General features: G+C 36.8%; 1 protein-coding gene across 9 annotated transcripts in view; it reads right to left on the bottom strand.

The window, feature by feature from the left end:
* The window catches only part of ATP2B2 (ATPase plasma membrane Ca2+ transporting 2), a 440,103-nt gene that overhangs the window by 273,971 nt on the left and 145,265 nt on the right, over positions 1 to 20,867 (bottom strand). For all 9 annotated transcript variants that reach the window (XM_075053370.1, XM_075053376.1, XM_075053369.1 and 6 more), the window contains one exon: positions 16,908 to 17,012. The gene's annotated coding sequence lies outside the window, so the exon portion shown is untranslated. The remainder of the gene's footprint in view (positions 1 to 16,907; positions 17,013 to 20,867) is intronic.

The following is a 20,867-nucleotide window of genomic DNA, read 5'->3' as shown; positions in this document are numbered from 1 at the left end:
TCTACAGATGTTTGCTGGAGAATTGTACACGTTTCACCACAGCAAACCACACATTTACCACAGTAAAATCAAGTAAAAATACTAATGCAAGACTCTTTGTGAAAGCACGACTTGTTTCGAGGCAGAATTTCCCTCTGATCCTTCCTATTTTACTGTTCAGATATTGCTTTTGCCCAAGATATTGGCCTCCATTCTTTACTCCCAACTTGCATCTCTAAGTTTTTATTGCACTATTGTGTTATTTGGCACATGAAGAATGAGGTTAAGTGGTAAATTATTACCTTATCTTTGCAAGATGAATTAGGCCTAGACACAAAGGTGCCAAAAGTAATTATCATATTAGATGAGGCATGGTAAGAATCACAAAGTTAACCTCTGCACAACTATTGCACGTAGGGCTGTATATTTGCTCAAGCTCGTGAAGTTTCTATACACTCAGATTCCTCATTCGTAAGTGACAAATAAGCCTCGTCATCGACATTAATGTCTTTGTGAGAGTCACACTGCTCCGTTATCCAAGAACAATCTCATGACAGAGAAACTGTGTGAATCTGTTTCATTTAATTTTTCTGCTTGGATACAGGTTCTACAGGTTCCTTGCAATGGTATTTTACAATGCAAACCGTCAAGTATTTTAATTTTGAAGCTAAGTAGCTCTTTTACCCAGCAACAGTACCATAGAATGGAGCACACCCAAGCAGTTCTAACAACTGCCAGAGAGAGCAGTGCCACATCCTCCTCCTCAGGTGCAGGCTCCCCCTGCTGCCCATGTGTGACCACCGGAGCTTGTTTTGACCTCAGGAAGAGACATTTCAGAAAGCAGGTATCTATGGAAAATTTATTTCAGTCTTCCCTAAGCTCCATTTAAAAAAAAGAAGCTTCTGCTCTTTTTTCCTTGCGTAGCCAGCTCACTGCAGGACTAAACGCAAGAAAGAAGTGATTGTCAGGGAGAAGGAAATGGGATTCTTTTTCTACTTTTGTCAACAAATATTCCTTCATGGATCTTAATTTCAACTACAGGACATTACCACTGCCCAAGTGAAAGCATGCTGATAGTCAATCAGCTACAGGAAATAAGAAAATCTTGAATGGAAGCTAACTGATGCAAATCTCAGATTTGCAAATTTAAGATCACAAAGACACAGAACTTTTGATTTTGCTTTCTGCAATAATGACTTCTCTTAAAACAAACAAACAAACAAAACCCCACAGGGTAGGGGAATTAAGAAGAACTGAAGCTTTTCCTTTTGTCATGGTTTAACCCCAGCCAGCAACCAGAGTACCACCCTGCCACTTGCTCACTCCCCCCCTCTATGACAGTCAAAACCAGCACACCTTGTCATGCAAATGTAGTTGAGAACATTCATAGGGTATTAAAACCACATGCTAAAATTACATGCAATCTTATGCTATGTTTGCTGTCCCTGGAAAGAATGGAGCACATCTACTATATAAGTAGTTCTTTCAACAAAATCAGCTACTGATCCCATTTTTTAAAGTTCAGATAGGCAGCTAGCGAGGAATGAAACTTCAAGCACTCCCACTAATCTAAGTGTTTCTCCTTCAACCTTAGTGTCAGCTTTATGTGGTTCATTGGCTTCTTCCACCCTAGAGCTGTGGCTTCCTTGCAGCCCAGGTTGGACTCAGATCAGCTCAAAGATGAGCGAGTGCAAGAGTGAGTGCAAGGCAGGACTGGGACCATGACTGCAGAAGAAGCTGAAACTAGAAAGGCCAATATCCAGGGGTTTTTATCAGCCAAAGCTGTGATGGAACAGCAGCCCATGTCAACCCCACCAGACCTTACAAACATAACATTGCTCAAGGTAAATAATTACCTTCCACAAAAAAGTAATTATTCCATCAATAATGATTCCTCACTGGCCGCAGAGTTTCTCCAATTTCAAGCTATTAAACTCAGTTGTAATGTCCCAGTGGAGCACATCTATATGTAGTGCATGTTTGCTGTGCAAATCAAACATAAATCGCTTTTGCTCAGGAAACTATATGGTTTGCACAGGTGCCAAAAAGTGAGTTTCCATATCTCTCAGAAGTTATAGCCTCTTTTTCGAGTTAGCTGTCACACCTTTTTACTAATTTTTCCAACAATAGCAAATAAAAAATATATTGGGATAGTCTCAACTGTTAATGAAGTTATGTGCTCCCAGCCGTTAATATGTTCCTCTCAGCACCTTTTATACCATGTATTTATAAGCACCATTTGGATCAGTAAAAAAAAAAAAAAAAAAAAAAAAAAGTCAATTGCAAAATCTATACTAGTTCTCAACAGGGCTGCAAAACTGTTAAAAAGGTTCCCTAAATCCTATTTTTTAAATCCTATTTTAAAATTGCTACACTAATATCAGCGATAGCGAAACAGTTTCCCCAAAGCCAAAGAAATGTCACACTGGTGTTTAAAAATCCAAACAGTTAAGAAGCAGTTAAGCTATTACACACATTTTTGGGAGGAGAAGCCAGGAGTACTGGAGGTGATGTGGCTGCTTTTCTAAGAGTAGCTGCTAAATTAACTCTATACAGCAGACTCTCTCTGTTACAGAGGTGCCTGCACAGAGCCAAATTTCACTGCCCTGTCATGAGGGTCTTTGGACTGGGCAGGTCCTCCTGTCAGGTTAAAGCAAGAAGTTGACATTTGTACATTGTAGTCTAGTGTTGTGACTCACTCATTGTGGCTACTAAGATTTTTGACAGATTTGGGGTGTATCTCGCAGCCAGGCACCATAATCTTTCTGTGAATTCCGCTTTGCCCTGCCACTGAAGAGATTAGAGGCAAAGTATTCTCTCATGACAGGAGGAACCTAAGAGCCACTCTAAGCACAGAACAGCAAAAAGATGGATGAGCTTTTAAAGCTTCTCCTGCATTTGAGTTTGGGTTGTTCATAGTTAAACTGCTTTAAATTGAGTTAAAGAATACTATGTATTGTATACAGATATTGTAAAATACAAAACTGAGTAGCAGCCTGTACAAATTCCTAAACACCGAAATTAATCCGTCACCTTGCAAGGTCACTATCAACACCAGAGATAGTGATAGAGAGCAGCTCTGGAAAAATAATAGGTGATGGAAAGACAGAATGAGTAAATAAATCAACAGCTAAATATTGCTTTCTAGGAGATTATATTTTTGTTTAGATTATATTCTGCTATGTAAGATACCTTTTCAGTAGGGAACAAGGTCACGAATAATATTGCACTACCCAACTAATAGCAAATAAAACACAGAAATTTAGCATAGTGGATAGAAAGAAATTTGCTAAATTTTTTTCTGTATCACTCACATAAAATAATGAAACTACATAAACACTTCCTCATATAACATTCCTCTGAGTGCATATCTTTTCTGATATGCATGTTCCATTCTAAAAATATTTTCTGTTTTTCCCTTTAGCCATCAGCTGAAATGAATATCCCCTAATCCTTTCCAGGTATAAAATTAAAATCAGAAGAGAAATGCAATTTCAAGAGAGTCCCAACAGCCCTTCTGAAATCCGCTGTGCTGACACACAGATGTCAAAAACACATTAGGAGATTTTTGACCTTTTGCTCTTTCAAATCAGTTGCAGTAAAGACATAGGTCATCTTGCAATAGGAGTTCTCCCCGTAAGAGAGTTCGCATAAAGCATTAAGAATTTCTTCTAGGAGAACTTCCTTTTATTCCTGAATAAGAGTTAAAGCACTACTTTAGAAAAAGATAAGAAACACAATAATGAAATTTTAAAGCTCTATTAGAAAGAGCTATTAAATCCTGGATTGCAGAATTACTCAAAATCTACAAATGGTATTGTGGTCAATAATGTCTCATCTATCAAAATTCACACAACACAACTCCTGCACCAAATGATTTACAGTCTAATTTACAACAGACCCTTATAAGTTCATTTAACAAACAATTAGAGGTAGAAAAATAGCAGAATAAGCCCTGTGAATATACTTAAGACATGGAAAGAATCATTGAGATCTCATGGCAGAGTTCTTTTTCTTCAAATTAAGTTTGTGGGTGCTGGCCTCTTCTGTCAGGTGGCTGGAGATATGACGAGAGGAAATGGCCTCAAGTTGGGGCAGGGGAGGTTTAGATTGGATATTAGGAAACATTTCTTTACTGAGAGGGTTGTCAGATATTGGAACAGGCTGCCCAGGGAAGCGGTTGAGTCACCATCCCTGGAGATATTCAAAAAGCGAGTAAACAAGGCACTTCAGGACATGGTTTAGTGGGCATGGTTGATGGTTGGACTCAATGATCTTGAAGGTCTTTTCCAACCTAAATGATTCGATGATTCTAAGTTGCTTTGGTTAGCTATCCTCCGTTTGATGGGGAATTAACAGGTGTGGTGTTTAATGAAATTCTATAAATACTGTGAATTACAACATTGACTTAGAACTTCATGGGACTGGCATTGTAAACTTACTGGTAAGATTTCCTTCAATTCATGAAAGTATTACTAGAAGAAAAATCTCTCTCTTACAGCAATACATTACTTAGATATGAGCAACTCATTTTATTGCAGGTGATAACCACAAACTGCAGCTGTGCTATAATGCATAAGGACAAAATTGATCCTTCTTGAGACCAGTTCCTACTTTCCATACAGCAAACCTGAATACTTGTCCACTCTAAATTTTAAAGACCAACTGAAAGACCAACCTTTGCAAATCAGGCTACTCTCTCTCACCATTCATCAGAGCGTCTCCAATTCTACCTGCACTACAAGAAGTCACGATATATGACTTCATATTTGGTAAAGATGACTTTGTAGTTTCCTTTTACATACTGCTCCACTGGTAAACAGAGGATTTAATTTTTTTAAGATAATCGATCAGGCATTTTTTTAAGTGGTACAGTAAATTAAGAAATCAAATATACCAATATTGTAAGAAGAAAAAGTGCAGGAAAGACATGGGAACTTATTTTCTCTAAATCCAAACTTTCTTTCATCCATTTATGCTGCATGTATCTATCATCATTCAAAAAGCAGGAGCACACCAAGTGTCACACTTGAAGAAGACAAAGTTATTCCTTTCTCTGAGCACACTTTCTCTTTGCTCACCTTTAAGCATTTTGTCAGGACACATATTACCTACAACAAACATGTCCCGAATGGAAGGAGAGCTGTGAAAAGAACCAGAACATAAGTAGTACTAAAGGAAAATAATTATGACAATATTTCTGCCAGACTTGGAACTACCATCTGCTCACAAAAAAAGTGAATATTCATAACTGACTGATCAAACTGTGCAAGCGTACCATCTCATTTACCTTACCAGGACTTTTGCCTGGATTGAGTTATATCTGCAGCCTATAAAGAAACAAGAAAAATAGGGCTGTAGAGCGATTACACTAAACCCTTAAAACTATATTATTCACAGTTGAGTGAAAAAGATAAACTGATTATTAAAATTGTATTTTTATACATTACTTCTTCATACATTGAGAAATTCGAATTATCTCAATCAACAAGGAACTAAATCTGGTGTAACAGAAGTTTCATTAAATTCATTCACTGTTCATTCAAAGCTGTAGTAAACTTTTTTCAATATACTACTTTATTTTGATTATATATGAGGAAAAGTGCATTGTAGTTTTAGGATTTTGTGTCTGTACGTTAAAAATAGCTGTCATGTTATTATCATAGTATTTTCTCTTCCTCATAATGTTGAATTTTACACACCACATAACAGACTAGCAGCAACTTCAAGCCAGTACCCACAGCAATAAAAATAAAACTACTGTTAATCAATGCAAAAGATTTACATTTTTTCAAAAATCACATTTCATAAAAAGCCTAACTTCTCTCATTGGAAGGTTAACTTCTCTGATTATCTTTTTTCCAGAAACCTCACTCCATACAGCCCTCCTCCAAGAACACTAATGAAAGACCTGTCCTCTCCCTTTCTTCATCCTTCCAAACCAGTAAAAAAAATAAAAACCAAACAACAACCCAAACCACTTCTGAGAGCAGTTGCTTCTGCTTCAATGTGTGAGAACATAGGCAGATCTTATCTTTTGCCTTGCTGCAGTTTTAATTTTATTTTAGCTGGTTTGGATCATTTTATCTTCAGGCACTGCAAACATCTGTGGCTGAAAGCCAAGGGTGAGTTTTGATACTGCCCACAGAATTTCCTCCATTTCACAGTTAGCTGATCACCATTCACCACTCCTGAGCTCCTTCCTTGTTTTTCCCTACTGTATTTTTAAAGTATGTTCTTTCCAAATAAATCCAGATGACAGTCTCCTGTTCAAGTTTTATGGATTTTCATTTAAATAGGCAGGTGGAGGAGGTATATAAACTAGCATTTCCCCATTCATTTTATGTAAAGTCATATCTAAGATGATGCGTGCACCACCAAAATAGCTGTTCAAAATGAATCATTCATACCAGCTTCCAAATTCTTGTAACAGATAAGGATTGAACCACCATTGCAAAAACTTTGAGAATGTCTTATAATAAGAGAGAACATTTTGTAAGCACAATGCAATGTGGGAATGCAAGGCAAGAAAAAAATCTAAATTATGCATTTTTAGTTTATAGTGTGAAAATAATCTACGGTTTACTAACATTTGACTACAGAAGTAACAAAAGCCTTGTTACACACAAGGTTTATGAAAAAAATGAAACACGCTCACAAGGGTCAAGACTTCTACAGCAAAATCAAAGGATTAAAAGGAGACTCCAGATAGAAAACAACTGAAGCTTTTCCCAAGTTTTAAATCTTACTACACCTTAGCTGGTGATTAACTGTAATAGTGTATGTACGAACAGACATAAGAACACCCGTGTGTATTTATATGCATGCATGTGCAAAAAACCCCCGGTGTTTTAAAGTTCATTAATATTCAAAATGCTTATGATGATTTGGGGGAGGATTTTCTGTTTCCGCCATTTTTATTTCACGTACAGATTGCAATAAAATTATTTTTTCAGGTTTGCAGGGTGTCCTTTCCTCCTCCTTTCTCTTTTTCTTTTCTTTTTTAGCAGTGCATATTGTATCGAAATTAATTCAGAATCCATGAAGACAAGATAGAAAATTCTCTGATCCTTAATAATCTTGTGTCTTAACTACTGCAATCTCCTCTACTTTAGCCTTTGCAAATGCCAATTTGCTAACCTTTAATTCTGTCCTAAAATGCTAAAACAATTGTGCTGGCTCTTTACTTTGATTACATCAGGTGGATTTTTTTCCTTCTTTTATTTTCTTTTCTTTCTTTCACAATCACATCAAACGACCCCTGGCTGTTACAGTCTTCCATGAGCTGTTAATCTGGAGCTATACATGCCTTTGTTCTGCAGTGATCTCCTTCACTGCCCAATTACCAGATTTTTCAACAACCATGAGCTAGTCTTATCTCTTCATAAAAGGCAATCCCACTAACCTGCAAAGTCCACCAACCAAGCTCTATCAAATCTCTCTTCAAAATTCAGTGGTTCTCTGATGACTACAAATGATCCATTTCTGATCATTATAAACTCTGGTTCAGATGCAACTTCGGACTCACTCAGTCTCTCATGAACTGGTTACAGAAACAAGAAGCTACCTTCTTGCTAAAACTCTTTCCATAAAGAAAGGATCTGCTCCTAGCCCTTGTCAGAAACTATACACAACCATTTGCCTTTCCTAATTTTCAGGAAAGCTACTTCATGGTATTTGGGAAAAAAAAAAAAAAAAAGCTTATGAGAAAACTAAGACTCAGCACCACCTTTAATCTCACCACCTTGCAAAGTGTGCTTTATTTTCATTTCATCTCATCCATAAATAAGAAAGTAGAAATGCATGCACTCTTAAAAGAAAAGAGAAGAAAAGGAAAAATAAAAGAGCTTAGTTGTTGTGAGTTAAGTCTATGCCCATTGGGCACAGATTTCATTTCCATTTCCGTGAAGTTTCTCAAGCAAGACTGACAAAGACGTTTACAGTGGTGAATCATGCTACTCCAGAAAGACCGTGTGCCATTTCTCGGGGGACTTGTGGGATGGTGGAAAGAGGAAGAATTCCTCAGTGGTGAGCTCGGGGGGTGGAGGGGGACGACACACACCACCAAAAAAACCCAAACCAACCACCAAAAAAACGAAAATGAGCCCCAGCTCATGAGAGTAGGGCCGGCATCTCGGAACAAAAGTAACTGGGAGAAGTGGGGGCAGGGAGGACCCATCAAGGTCATCCTTACAACTTTTTCCAGTAGTGCCATGGACTGTTTCATAAATAGGTTTCTGCTGCCTAATACAAGCAGTTCATAAGACTAATATGGACGCACCTCCCTTCAAATTGTCATTTATATCCCAGGGGCTAGGTTTGGTTAAGGAAGAGTAAAGATAAAAGTATCAATAAAGAATATAAAAAATTATTCTTTGCTCTTTTTTTTATTAGGCATTACTCCTCAACAGCCCTTTTTTCCAGCAGCCTCACTGGCAAACATCAGATGAATTACTGCGTGCCAGACAGCAGCAGTTTTACCTACGATACCACTTCATCTCTGGTACATAGCTCACACCAGCTGCTCCAACAGAATTCAGCACAGAGAAACAAAACCATTTCTTCTCTTTCCTCCTACAGTTTTTAAGCTATACATCTGTAGTTGCCAAGTCCCTTTTTTGATGCTGGAAATCCAGTGCAATTTACATTTGCTTTCATATACATGCATGCTTCTTTTTATCACACTCTAACATTTCCACGGTTTTTATCCTTGTTCCAGATGATGTTGATGGAGAGAAGAAACTACCCACTACAGATGAGGTGTTGGACAGCTGTTCCTGTGATTAAAAGTTGTTTTTTTTTTTTTAAATTGAGTATGGAAAAGTCCATTTAATGGACAACAGCGAGATACATATTTGCATTTATAAAGCCAATAGTTGGTGTAATTTATAGTTCTCTTCCATTCTAATCTCAGCAGGAGAATTCACAGTACGTCACTTCCATGAAGATTTAATAGGGAGCGGTAAACCTCTGCTTACATTCTCATTTTTAAAGAGGTCTTTAAAAATATAATAGCTTCTAAAATAGAGATTTGAAGTTGCTGCAAATGACATTAAGAAAATGTTCACCAGATTCAGAATAAAAACTTGTGATCTATTCTATATTCTAACCCAATTCAGGTAAGTCACTCTGAACTGAGCCTTGGCATTTTCAGTGCTCTTTCACTTTCAGGGAAGGGAAGGGGAAAAAAAACCACCGCAAACCCAAAACAAAACAAACCCTAAAAAAACCAGTCTTCCACCACACTCCCTTGTGCTAAATTTAGTACCACTTCAGTACTGCTACCAGGAACAGGCACCAAGTGATTTGGGCCAATATAAACTAGAAGCAGCAATTTTTGTATCTATCAGATGATTAAGTTTTGCAGGACAAGCAAATGATAAGTAAAAATTCCATAGCAGCTAATCAAAAACAAAACTTGAGGAAGCAGCAAAAAGCTCATAATGAAGAAATATACTCCACCACAGGTGGCAGGAAATTGTAGCTACTGATAACAAGTGTTATGGGGCTCAGGCAAAGAAAGAAAATCAGCATAAGCATGAAGGCAAAGTAGTGATAGCACCAAAGGAAAAAAGCCTCAGAGCACTCTCCAGAAATCTATCATGAGAATCAAATGAAAAGTAGTAAGTAATAAATTTGCATTTTCTGTAAGACCTTGCATTTAAACACATTCTTAAATATTTTGTGAGTTTAAGTAGCTGGCTGCAGACCATGTGTTGCTTGCATACATAAAAAACAAAGCATCACTTCACTCAGTGCTGAAGCACCGACATCTGCAGAGAGAGATTACTGAGAAATCTGAAATGAGCCCTAAGAGTAAGTCACTCAGTCCATCCAAACAGACAGTGCCAATGATTGAGAATCCAAAAAATTCAAAACCTGTGTCTCAGAATACTACAGAGGCATGTAAGGAACAAAGACGTGAGGAGCCCAAAGTCAGGGCCCAGCCCGAGGCACAGTGTGGCCAAGATGACTGGGGGAAAGCAGCAAGAGAGGGCTCACCTTGGATCAGTCACAAACTCTTGTCCAGTTTCATTCGCTTTTCTGAAAGACTCTCCGGCTTGGGGAGAGATGTAGGAAGTGCAGTGGGTTACACAACTCTGCAAAAGCTGGAAAGTACCAAATACCCATTCAAGAAAGGCATTAATATTACTGGCTTAGATGAACTCTCCAGGGGAAAAATGGATAGGACTGCAACAGAAGATGATTGGATCATCAACTGAAAGCAAACAGAGAATTTACCTACTTTGTTGATGTAAGAGTACACAATTCAGTGAAGTCAATGGAACTCTAACAGCCATGGGTAACAGCAGGCAAAACACTTAAAATTTAAAGCAGCTAAACAAGGCCCACGAGCAAAACATACATTCTCATAATAATAAGGAAAAAAGGGAACTTGTATTTTGTCTAAAAAGAGCTAAGCCTGATCTCAGCAAGGAGCTACACTTGCAGGGGAAATTGAAAAAGAGGGAAGAAGAGCACCAAAGTAACTGAGGAGATTTTCCAGCACCCAGGAAAGCAGTAAAACAAAATCAGCTGGGGAACAAAAAACCAAACCAACAATCCAGGCTCTGTTGGATATGTTCAGTTCACAGTTCCTCCCTGAAAAGGGGAAATTTAACACAGGAATCAGGGAGAAAGTGGAAGAATCAGCAAAGCAGGCTCAGGTGGGGTCATGAAAGGAAACCTTCACTTTTCCATGGGATCAAAAGACTTAAACTATGCAAAAAGGAAATGCTTCTCTTTCCCTTTAAGGGATAAATTTGTATAATGTAGTATGCTATAAGTGTCAAGCAAGATTTGGCACATAGCCTTTGAAATACAGTGAATAAAGACAAATGTTAACACATCTCCTTTGTGAGATTTAGTTTCTACGTATTAGCATTTGAATTGTACTCAGCACTCTGTGGTGTCACATTTAGAAAATACACATTTGTATGCTTTGTATTAGGAGAAACCAGCAGAAAAGCATTAATCTGGGCTCTGAGAAGTCTAGGAAGAGAGAGAAGCCAGTAAAAATCCAGTAGCATACCTACAAAATCTGTACCATAAAAGAGCCTGCCAAGAAAAAAACCTAAAGCAACAAATAGCAGACATGAATTTCACATTCATGGAGGGCATCTGTTAATTGATTGCAAGCAATTTCGGGGTATTATCAAGGATTGTTTCAAAGAGAACAGAAATTTGTCATTTGCAGCTACTCTCCGGAGCATGTTATCTTTACTCAGAGAAGGAAAATATGCTAAACAGCACCTGTAAGAAGCTCCTGTTATGCCATACAGAGATAGCCAGTGAACAAATTTCTGAACAAATGTTTTTTCTCAGTGACATTACTGAGAGTGACATTACTATATAAAGGCCTCTCAGAACATACAACTAGCCATTTAATTTTGGTCAAATGCCAAACCTCAAAGCAGCTACTTTAGCGATAGCGAAGCAAATCCAGTATATAAAGAGGAAAGACAAAATTAAAATTATCCCCAAGATGTAAAACTAAAATATATTATTTACAAAACAATTATAAAATAAATATTAAAAAAAGAATTTCAATTATTGCTATACAGTTTTTACCTTTTTAATAATATTCAACATTTCCAAAATAATTTTAAATCAGAAAAGTATATCAAAAGTAATAAGGAAGAAAAAATAATTACATCAGTAATACAGTATTAAAATATGATTTTTTTAAAAAATTAAAATCTTTCATTTGTGTCCTAATCTATAAAAAATTCCATGGAAACTTAATTTCCCTGACATGCCAGGAACTACGCTGCCTAGCTCACACAGCCGTACAGAAGTCAAATCATTAGATTAGGGCCAGGCTGTCATTTATATTCGAAGTTAGTAATGACAGCTACTGAGTAATTAGTCCCCTTTTCTCCAGCCACTTGAGCATTTACTGAAGTCTCACCTGATTATTCACTCTTCCTAACCTTACTCCATTTCTTAAAACCATCTGGAGCACAAACACCCACTGTACTCTCTATCAAAAGATAAAAATGGCATACATACTGTATAGAAAGGAAAATCAGCTACTTGAACTGAAGGGGTTTGTGATTTTTCAACAGCTAGTTCACACCAAGACAGATGAGAAATATTTAAACCACAGGCTAACAGTCAATAATAAAAAAAGATAAACTGACTTTATATATTAACTTCCTGTTTAATACATTTGAATCTAACGAATGACTTGGACAGCACACACGACACATAGAATTCAGCAGCAATACATTCAGTTTTTTCTGTTAAAAAAAAAAAAATCCTTAATTTTATTCCATTAAAATACCATAAACTTTTTTGGCTTTTTTTGTTTCCACATTGTATTTTAATATGTTGCCCAGGAGAGTCATTACACCGTGATGTTTAGTCAACAGAATACATGGAAACATGTTTGCACAGACATGCTAGATAACTTCTCAGGGCCATGGTTTCCATCACCTATCAAATAGAGATAACAATGCATACTTTTTCTAATACACTTCAAGGTTTACTGATAAGAAGTCCTATGCAAGAGCTAGATATTGTCTACCATTACCCTCTCACTGAATATAGTTATGTTGTAATATTACCATTACTGACCTCTTAAAATAACATAAAATTGAAATTAAGTAGCAATTGTATGATTAGAAAATGTCAGTAACATCAGATAGTAAAAAAGATTATTTAATTAAAGGAAGTTTGATTTTCAAAGAGTTCAGACATATTCACAGATACCTATATTTTTAATTTAGTTGTGCAAAAAAAGATCACTGTACAGGTAATTGTAGATACAGACGCACTCTACTTCTGCACAACTTTTCTGAATTAATAACATATTCACATCTAACAAGTGAAAGAAAATGGAACCTACTCTTCTTCCCCTTCAAAACATAGGGGACAAACCCAGGAAAAGTAACACAGAAATAGATAGATGAGACTGTCTCTGACATCAAACCTATAAACCAAATTTTGTTGACATATAGGCAATCGTTTGGGATGAGCTGATGTACAATTAGTGCGCACCATAGCTGTGCTGAGAGTTGTCATGAAGTGAGACTAGTAATCCCATGCTTTGCTGTTACAGCTATTTTCCTCCAATGTAGATGGAAGAAGTTGCAAGAGCATAGTTTGCCAAAGGTCATCGTAACTATCTGAAAAGCCAAAAGTTTCAGTGGCTTCATTAGTGCCCTGCATTTACAGGCAAGACAGTGGCTGCATCTGGTGCTGAAGATGAAGCCATTTCTTCAGCTTCTTCATTCTCAGTTACAACTGATACGTAATTTTTGAGTAGTACAGAAATAAAATAGCAGCCCAAAGTATCTTCCTTAATAACTTAGATAAACCACAAGAATGATAAAACAAAACTCTGAAGGATTTAATATGGGAATATCTTTAGGAGAGGACAATAGTTGCAGTTACCTTTGTGAAGAAATAATCCTTATGTGCTCCTGGCCTCACCCGACAAAATACCACAGTCAAAGTAGTGTTACCCCCTGTTCAATGTATTGACCTGGTTTTGGCTGGGATAGAGTCAATTTTCTTTCTAGTAGCTGGTACAGTGCTGTGGTTTGGGTTCAGTAGGAGAAGAATGTAGATAACAAACTGACGTTTTCAGTTGTTGCTGAGTAGCATTTAGACCAAGTCAAGGATTCTTCAGCTTCTCATGCCCAGCCAGCAGGAAGGCTGGAGGGGCACAAGAAGTTGGGAGGGGACACAGCCAGGGCAGCTGACCCCAACTGGCCAAAGGGGTATTCCATACTGTGTGATGTCATGCCCAGTATATAAACTGGGGGGAGTTGGCCTGGGGTGCGGATGGCTGCTTGGGAATTAACTGGGCATCGGTCAGCGAGTGGTGAGCAATTGCATTGTACATCACTTGTTTTGTATATTCCAATTTTTATTATTATAATAATTATTATTTTCTTCCTTTCTGTCCTATTAAACTGTTCTTATCTCAACCCACAAGTTTTACTTTTTCTTCCCAATCCCCCCACCCAGTGGGATGTGGGAGAGAAAGTGAGTGAGCGGCCGCGTGGTGCTTAGTTGCAGGCTGGGGTTAAACCACGACAGTTATCTAAAGCTTGTGTTAAGACCTAACCAGAACAGATGCCTTGTGTTCATCGGTGGAAACAAGCAACATCTTATGTAAATGCAATCTCAGTTTTGGTTCGAAGGCAAGTTAAACAATGAAATCCAGGGATAGTTAGATATACCTTATAGTTAGACTCTTAGTCCATTATACCTTTCTAGAACAGTATTTGAGAGGCTAAAGGCAGAGCGTTCTTTAGGAAGGTTTGTTTAGAGGTTTTGCATTTTTTTTATTTTTACAAGCATACTAAATTATGTGATTGTGCCTGGCAGCTTGCCTTCCACAACAGAAATTAAAATTATTGTGTATTATATTAAGAAATAGAGAAAATGTTGGTATTTAAAACGCTTCGTATTTCTTTGCAAAAGAAGTACAAAAACCTTGGGGAGGCTTTTTTTTTTTTTAAATAGCTGAATGACTAAGAAAGTTCCCTCTCTAGTAAGTCTGTCAGCTTTTCAGTCTCTTACAGACATTTCAATGTCTGACAAATAGATTATAGACTACTTGTTTTAAGAGTTTTTGAAAAAAATGAAGCTTGAATCTCTAGTATTTTGAAAGACAAGAGCAATATTTGGTCTGCACAGCTTATAGCACCTATTAAAACCTTCATTAAAGCAACAGTGCCAAACTACTGCAGTCAAAAACTGATGTCAGTAAGAAGTAATGCTTAACACACTGCAGTAACCTGATGTTACAGTTGCCCATATGGTCATTATGGCCATGTTTTCATTCTGCTCTATATTGAAAAAATATAGCCACTAAGTAGAATATTTTAATATAAGTTAGATTAGTTTTAGTTAAAAGAGCCTATCAAACATTTACATGTAGGTGAGAACTATAGGTACACTTATCACCCTAGCGGAAATTCATCTGGAAGTTATTACTGACAAAAGAGAGCAAATCCTTGAATAATTTCTATCCACATTACATTACATGATATTTTGAATACATTAAAGTTGTGCAAGTGCCATTTTGTATAATACAATACTTTTTATAAATTTCATAATACAACAGTTACTTTCATCTTCTTAACATACAGTATAAAAGCAAATGAATAATCTAAAACAAGTTCATACAGTCTTCTTCACAGCAGCTATACAGAACTTAAAGCTATATGCTATGAAAAGCTTCCTTAATTACTCATAGAAAACTTGCAAAGCTGTTTTATCTGTGCAGTTGTTATTAATTTCTTTGTGTTTTTCACATCAAGTTTTGTCTTCTTTCTTCTGCATGTGTCATAGGAGAGGAAGCGAACAGAAAAAGACACCCAATATGATAGGGCACTCTTGTAAAGTTTCTGTTTCCTATGTTCACTTGTTAAAAAAAGAGCAAGTGTGATCCTTTTTCTTTCCTAGTACCATGCTACCAAATCTTATTACCATACTGGGAATATATTTATTGCTGTCATAAAGCAAATTTGCTCAGACATCTTCTTGTAATCATAAAAATAAAAAGTAATCTTATACTTTGCTGTACAAAACTCTATTTAAGAGTAAATACTTATTAATTTTTCTTCATTGGTTCTACTACTTTGAAAGCCCAACATTTAATTTAGTAGGTAGTGAGTACTATTTCCCCTTTTTCTCTAACAGTTTGAATATTATACCTCATTTTCCCTTCTTGGTTAATGAACCTTCAGTAACAAGAGATGTAATATATGAAAATACAGATTGTACATTTATTGTATCACCACTTGCAAGTCACTAGAACCACTTACTTTTCAACAGAAAATCCAGTATAAATATCAGCTTTTTCCTTTCACTTAAAAAAATAACGGAATCTTCATATGTTCAGAGCAAGTAGAGCAACTTCATTTTAACATGGTTACAAAGTTCAGCCAATCCAAGCTGCCTGACTTCTAGTGCAGTTATGATTAAGAAATGCTTGAAATAATCTGGTGCTGCCCTGTACCTGATAGCGTTGCTTGGATTCCTGCTAGTCTAAGTGGAACATAATGTAAATTTATTGCCTCCAATATTTAACAATTGAAAAAACCCCACCACCTAATTACAGAAATGAAAAAGTCTCATCACTGTTAAGGCAGAACATTTTCACAGAAATGGAAAAGATTCATACAACGTATAGCATGCTGATGTACATATCAGCACTTCACCTGTATCTAATAGTTTAATTTTATTAGGTTTTAGCTTTTAATATTAAAAAAAAAAAGTTAAGCCACTTAATGTTACTGTTGGAACTTTCATTTATGCATTCCCACCCTTGGGTTACGGACTATAAGGCTGATACTTTATCTGTGCGATTTTATTTTGCAATTAAAATTGAGGGTATATCTCACAAAGAAAAAATGTATAATTGTGGAAAAATCCTGTCTAAATCAAGTACAGAGGAAGCATTATTTAGTCCAAAATCTTGCAGTCCTGGGGGGTGGGAGAGAATCTAGAGTTCTGCTAGAGCCACCTGTTTGTATAGGTATCATTAAGTGGCACTGCAGTCTCCTCCTGCATTTACTTCACAGTCTCTGCCCTGGGTTTCGGCACTGGCCCTTACATAATCCATTATCAATGCAGTCTAAAACACACATTCGTCACACTCACTAATCCCACACTTAATACAACACAATGTAAAGAGAAAGCAGATTGATCTTTCAAACTCAGGGAAGTTCTCCTTAAGTAATGTGAAACCACAAGTAGCATTGTTATGTGGAAGAAACCTCTGATTAGTAGTATGGTAAAGCAAACAGAGCACTTCTGTTTCCTTGGCTGGTGTCACTAAGCCAAAAATCAAGATCTTGTTTATCAATAAGAGTTGAATTCCTCAGGAATTTTATATTTTCTAGGATTTCTATTACGTTACAACAGTTGATTTGTAATTTGGGGGAGAAAAAGAAAAAACAACATACAGTGCTGTCGTCTTGTAAAAACGAATGAGTGCTTCATAAACAGGGTTCCAAGTCACATAACCAGCTGGGTCTTTTTGTGTTGGTTAATCAATCTTGATTTCAAAACTGGAAGAAAGAAAAGAGATAATTAGATTTGACAAACCCCAGAGAATTAAGCAAATTAATAGAACAAACAAGGATTGATCTAAAGGATACCCCACAGGAGAAACAGATCCAAGAGCAAACATTCAGTGTCATAAAGAGTTAGAGGCATTTTGCAGTAAAATAATGTGATTTAAAAGTTCTAACTCTGTGGCCAAAGATCTATATTAATAGCTCAGAATTATGAGTCTCAGTCTCAACAATCTCTCGCGCTTGTCCATTTATCAGTGCTCTAGCCCTCTGGCCTCTCATACATGTAAATAAATGGTATTTTTAATGCACACAGTCCTTTGGAGACTTTCAACTGGTTGCAAAGCCCATCGTCTTTAAAAATAGCTAGCACCCTGAAGAAGGTAAGTCTAAACCTTCAGCACTTCAAGCTGCTCCAGAACAGCTACTCAACATTATTAATATTCAGTACTAACAGGACAAATACAGAATGTTAATGAGGAGGGGGAGGGCGAAGGGCTGAAAGTGGGAAGGGGAAGGCTGAGGCCAAGACACAGATAAGAACGAGAAGGCAGACAGCAAACAAAATGGACAGTGCTCATCGTGTTGGCTTTGGTATCTGCCGCTCTGCCTCCTATCAGAGAGGGCAGGAGGAGAGAAAACGCAGAACAATGTTTTGTTTGTGCTGTATGCGATCGTACGGGAGAGCCACTGCAGCGGATGACAGGCTGTCTGCAGGCTGCTACAGCTGGGGGGGCAATGTACAGCTGGGGGGGGGGGTGTCTGTGTGAGAGAGAAAGACAGACAGAGAGGGAGGGTGGCAGAGGGGAGAGAGATTCCCTTGGTTTTCCTTGCGTGACATTAGAACCTGCAAGTGAATAACTGAGAGGTCTTAAGGTCAACATAATGATGTCATCATGAATAAATGACATTATTATGAAAGAAGTCAGCGATACTCAAGAAGGCATACTGATCTAACAGGCAGCAGTTCTGTAAGCAGGAGAGGTTGTGCTGGATGCAAGCGTTCCATGTGCAAACACATCAACACTATACCATAAAGACAGACAAAAAGAAATACAATTTCACATTTTTACATTAAAAGAGAACTACTGTGCTCCAGTATGATGACATTTTTGACCTAAGTCACAGAATTTTACTCAGTTACTCTTGTGTCAAACAACAGCATATGGTACAGCCGGAGGCGATCTTGGTAGAGAAAACATCCACTTCTGACTTAAAAGTTCCAGTTAAGGATCAGTTCATCCTACCCCTCAGTAAATCAGGTTTGGATTCAGCTTGCAAAAACGGGATTGTTTAATGCCCTTTGAACACTATGTGAAAACATCTTTTATTATAAATGAGGGTTTCCCCACACTGACACCAGTAAGACCACATCTGCTTCATCTTGGATTAACATAAACGAGCGAGTTCCCCCAGTGGTCCAGCCACTAGGATTTTAAAGATGCCAGGTCTGGCACATCATTGAATTCAGTCTCCACCTTATGCCCAAATGAAAATTTAAACTATCCAAATACATTTAAGTTCCATATTGCTTGGATTTGTCATACTTGTTTTATGGATATCAACATCCCTTAAATGTTCTTACCATAATTTAGGTAAATTCAGTTTGCATAATTTTATCTGGGAATTTCAGGACATGGACACCATTCCTTTTTAAACTCTATCGCAAATTTATTTTGAAGATTAATGTGCCATTACTCAGTGTTCCAGGACCACACAATATTTCTAGACTTTCTCTTCTCTCATGTCTGTAGAAATCAGAGTGGGGAGGAAAACATATATATTTAATGCAAAAACACGTACAACCTTACACTGCATCTAACATGGGACACTGACACAATAAAGGAATAACACGCTGAACTTGTACACTAAAACCCAAGAACCTACTTATAATCCAGTCTTAAATTCTGCTCTTAAGATCTTGCCTACAAAAGTAAATATGACTCTTGGAACAGGTTTCTAACTAAACTTTTATTGCCAGAGTATACCACCAGGTGGCGAGATTGCAAAATAAAGATAGATAGATAGACAGATAGATAGATATTAGAAAAAAAAAGATCATTGTTATAACGCATTCAGTCAGTGCTGTTTCAAGGACCCCTTGCTGGGTCATGATGACTGTTTTGTGAAGACTTGGGTAAGTACTTAAAATGTAACCACACGGGTCTGTGAAATAAAGTATTTTAACATTTCTTCATCACTCTTCACATAGTCAATTCACACACAATTACAACAGTTAAATGCAACACAAAATTTCTAGTAGATGAAACAAACAGAAATTGTGACCACCACCTTGGTCTTCCTACCATTTTCCTTCTGCTTCCTCTTTCTCTGATACCTGTTTTACCCTTTTTGAAAGAGCCTAAAACCTTGGAAGACTGCAGGGAACCACATATTTACATGGGAATACAACTAAACAAAGATGGCTAATAAAATTATTTTGCAAAGGGACAGGAAAGACTTTCAACAAAGTATACTTACAATCAATCAGGTAAATTTTTTTCAATATATTTTAATTTCTCATGTTATACCTCAATTATCTATAAAGCAAGACACAGGACAGCTGCTTCTAAGATCTACCATACCAGCAGTAAATGTGTGCCATGGACATGTGAGCTCGGTTTAACGGACTAAATTTTATATAGAATATGTTCTTTTACAGTGTCATTTTAATTCAAACTTTAGGAAAAATGTAAGCCCTCAGTAACTGCTCAGAATTCTCTCACTATAGCACCTCACCTCTAGATCACAAAAGACACAATGTAAGCACACAGTCCAGCATTATATATTTTAGAGACATCTATATACACCGAGATACATATATAGGTAAATAAAAGTACATAAAATATTAGTAGGGCTTCATCTTCCTGGCAATGAAACAGATAACCAAGTTGCACAGCTTAACAAGCTGATGAACAACTCTAGCTGACCCTGAGATACGCAACACAAAACCAATGATTCTAGAAATAGTTTAGACTTTTTCCTTCCATTTGTAGTAAGGCACCTGCTTAATAACATACAGCTACACTTCACAACTGTTTAAAATATTGTCGTTATCCCTTGAGCTAGAAGAAATTAGGTAGGTGTAAAATAATCAGAATGTCAAGCACATTAAATGTCAAGCATAAATAAGAACCAAAATTGGAATCTCTCAAACATGCTAGTACTCCCACAGTTGGGCAAAAAGTGTTAACTTCAGTAACTACCACCACTTGGGACTTGTGTTATTGTACAAAACACATAAAATTTTTTGCCTTAATGGCATCTAATAGTTTGAAATCTGATTTGGCATTAGAAAGTTAAAGCAAACGTTATCCAAATCATCAAGAAAACTTCCTGCTCCAAAACAGATTTTTAAGGACTCTTCAATTCAAACACTTCAGGGTATTGGAAACAAACAAACTATATATATGTGTGTGTATATATATATATATATAAATAAAACCAATATACATACATATATATATATATATATATAAAACCAAACCCCAAACACTTTGCAGGAGAAAAAGGGAGGGATGAGTAATAGATGAGCCTGTACTACATGGAAAGGCACCAAAAGTATAACCTGTAAAATAAACTGCCAAGTTATAAAATGTTTCTTCACCCATTAAAACAAAATAGCTTGTTCAATCTATTTTTAATTCCAGAATTCAATCACCATCAAAATTAAAATCAAGCACTCTTTCCCCAGAGAATATATACTAACTAAATATTTTAAAGTGAAGATATCTAAAATCTAAATTAGATTGGAAACTCTTTCAAGAAGGGATTTTCTTTCAACTAAGTTCATACCATACTAGCAAAGCATAGTCTGAAACTGTGGTTAACTAAAAGTAAAGCATTGAA

The sequence above is a fragment of the Buteo buteo genome, chromosome 21 (assembly GCF_964188355.1).
Source record: "Buteo buteo chromosome 21, bButBut1.hap1.1, whole genome shotgun sequence".
NCBI classification, from domain to species: domain Eukaryota; kingdom Metazoa; phylum Chordata; class Aves; order Accipitriformes; family Accipitridae; genus Buteo; species Buteo buteo.
The sequence above is the reverse complement of the archived record's forward strand: the minus strand, read 5'-3'. Positions and strand labels throughout refer to the sequence as shown.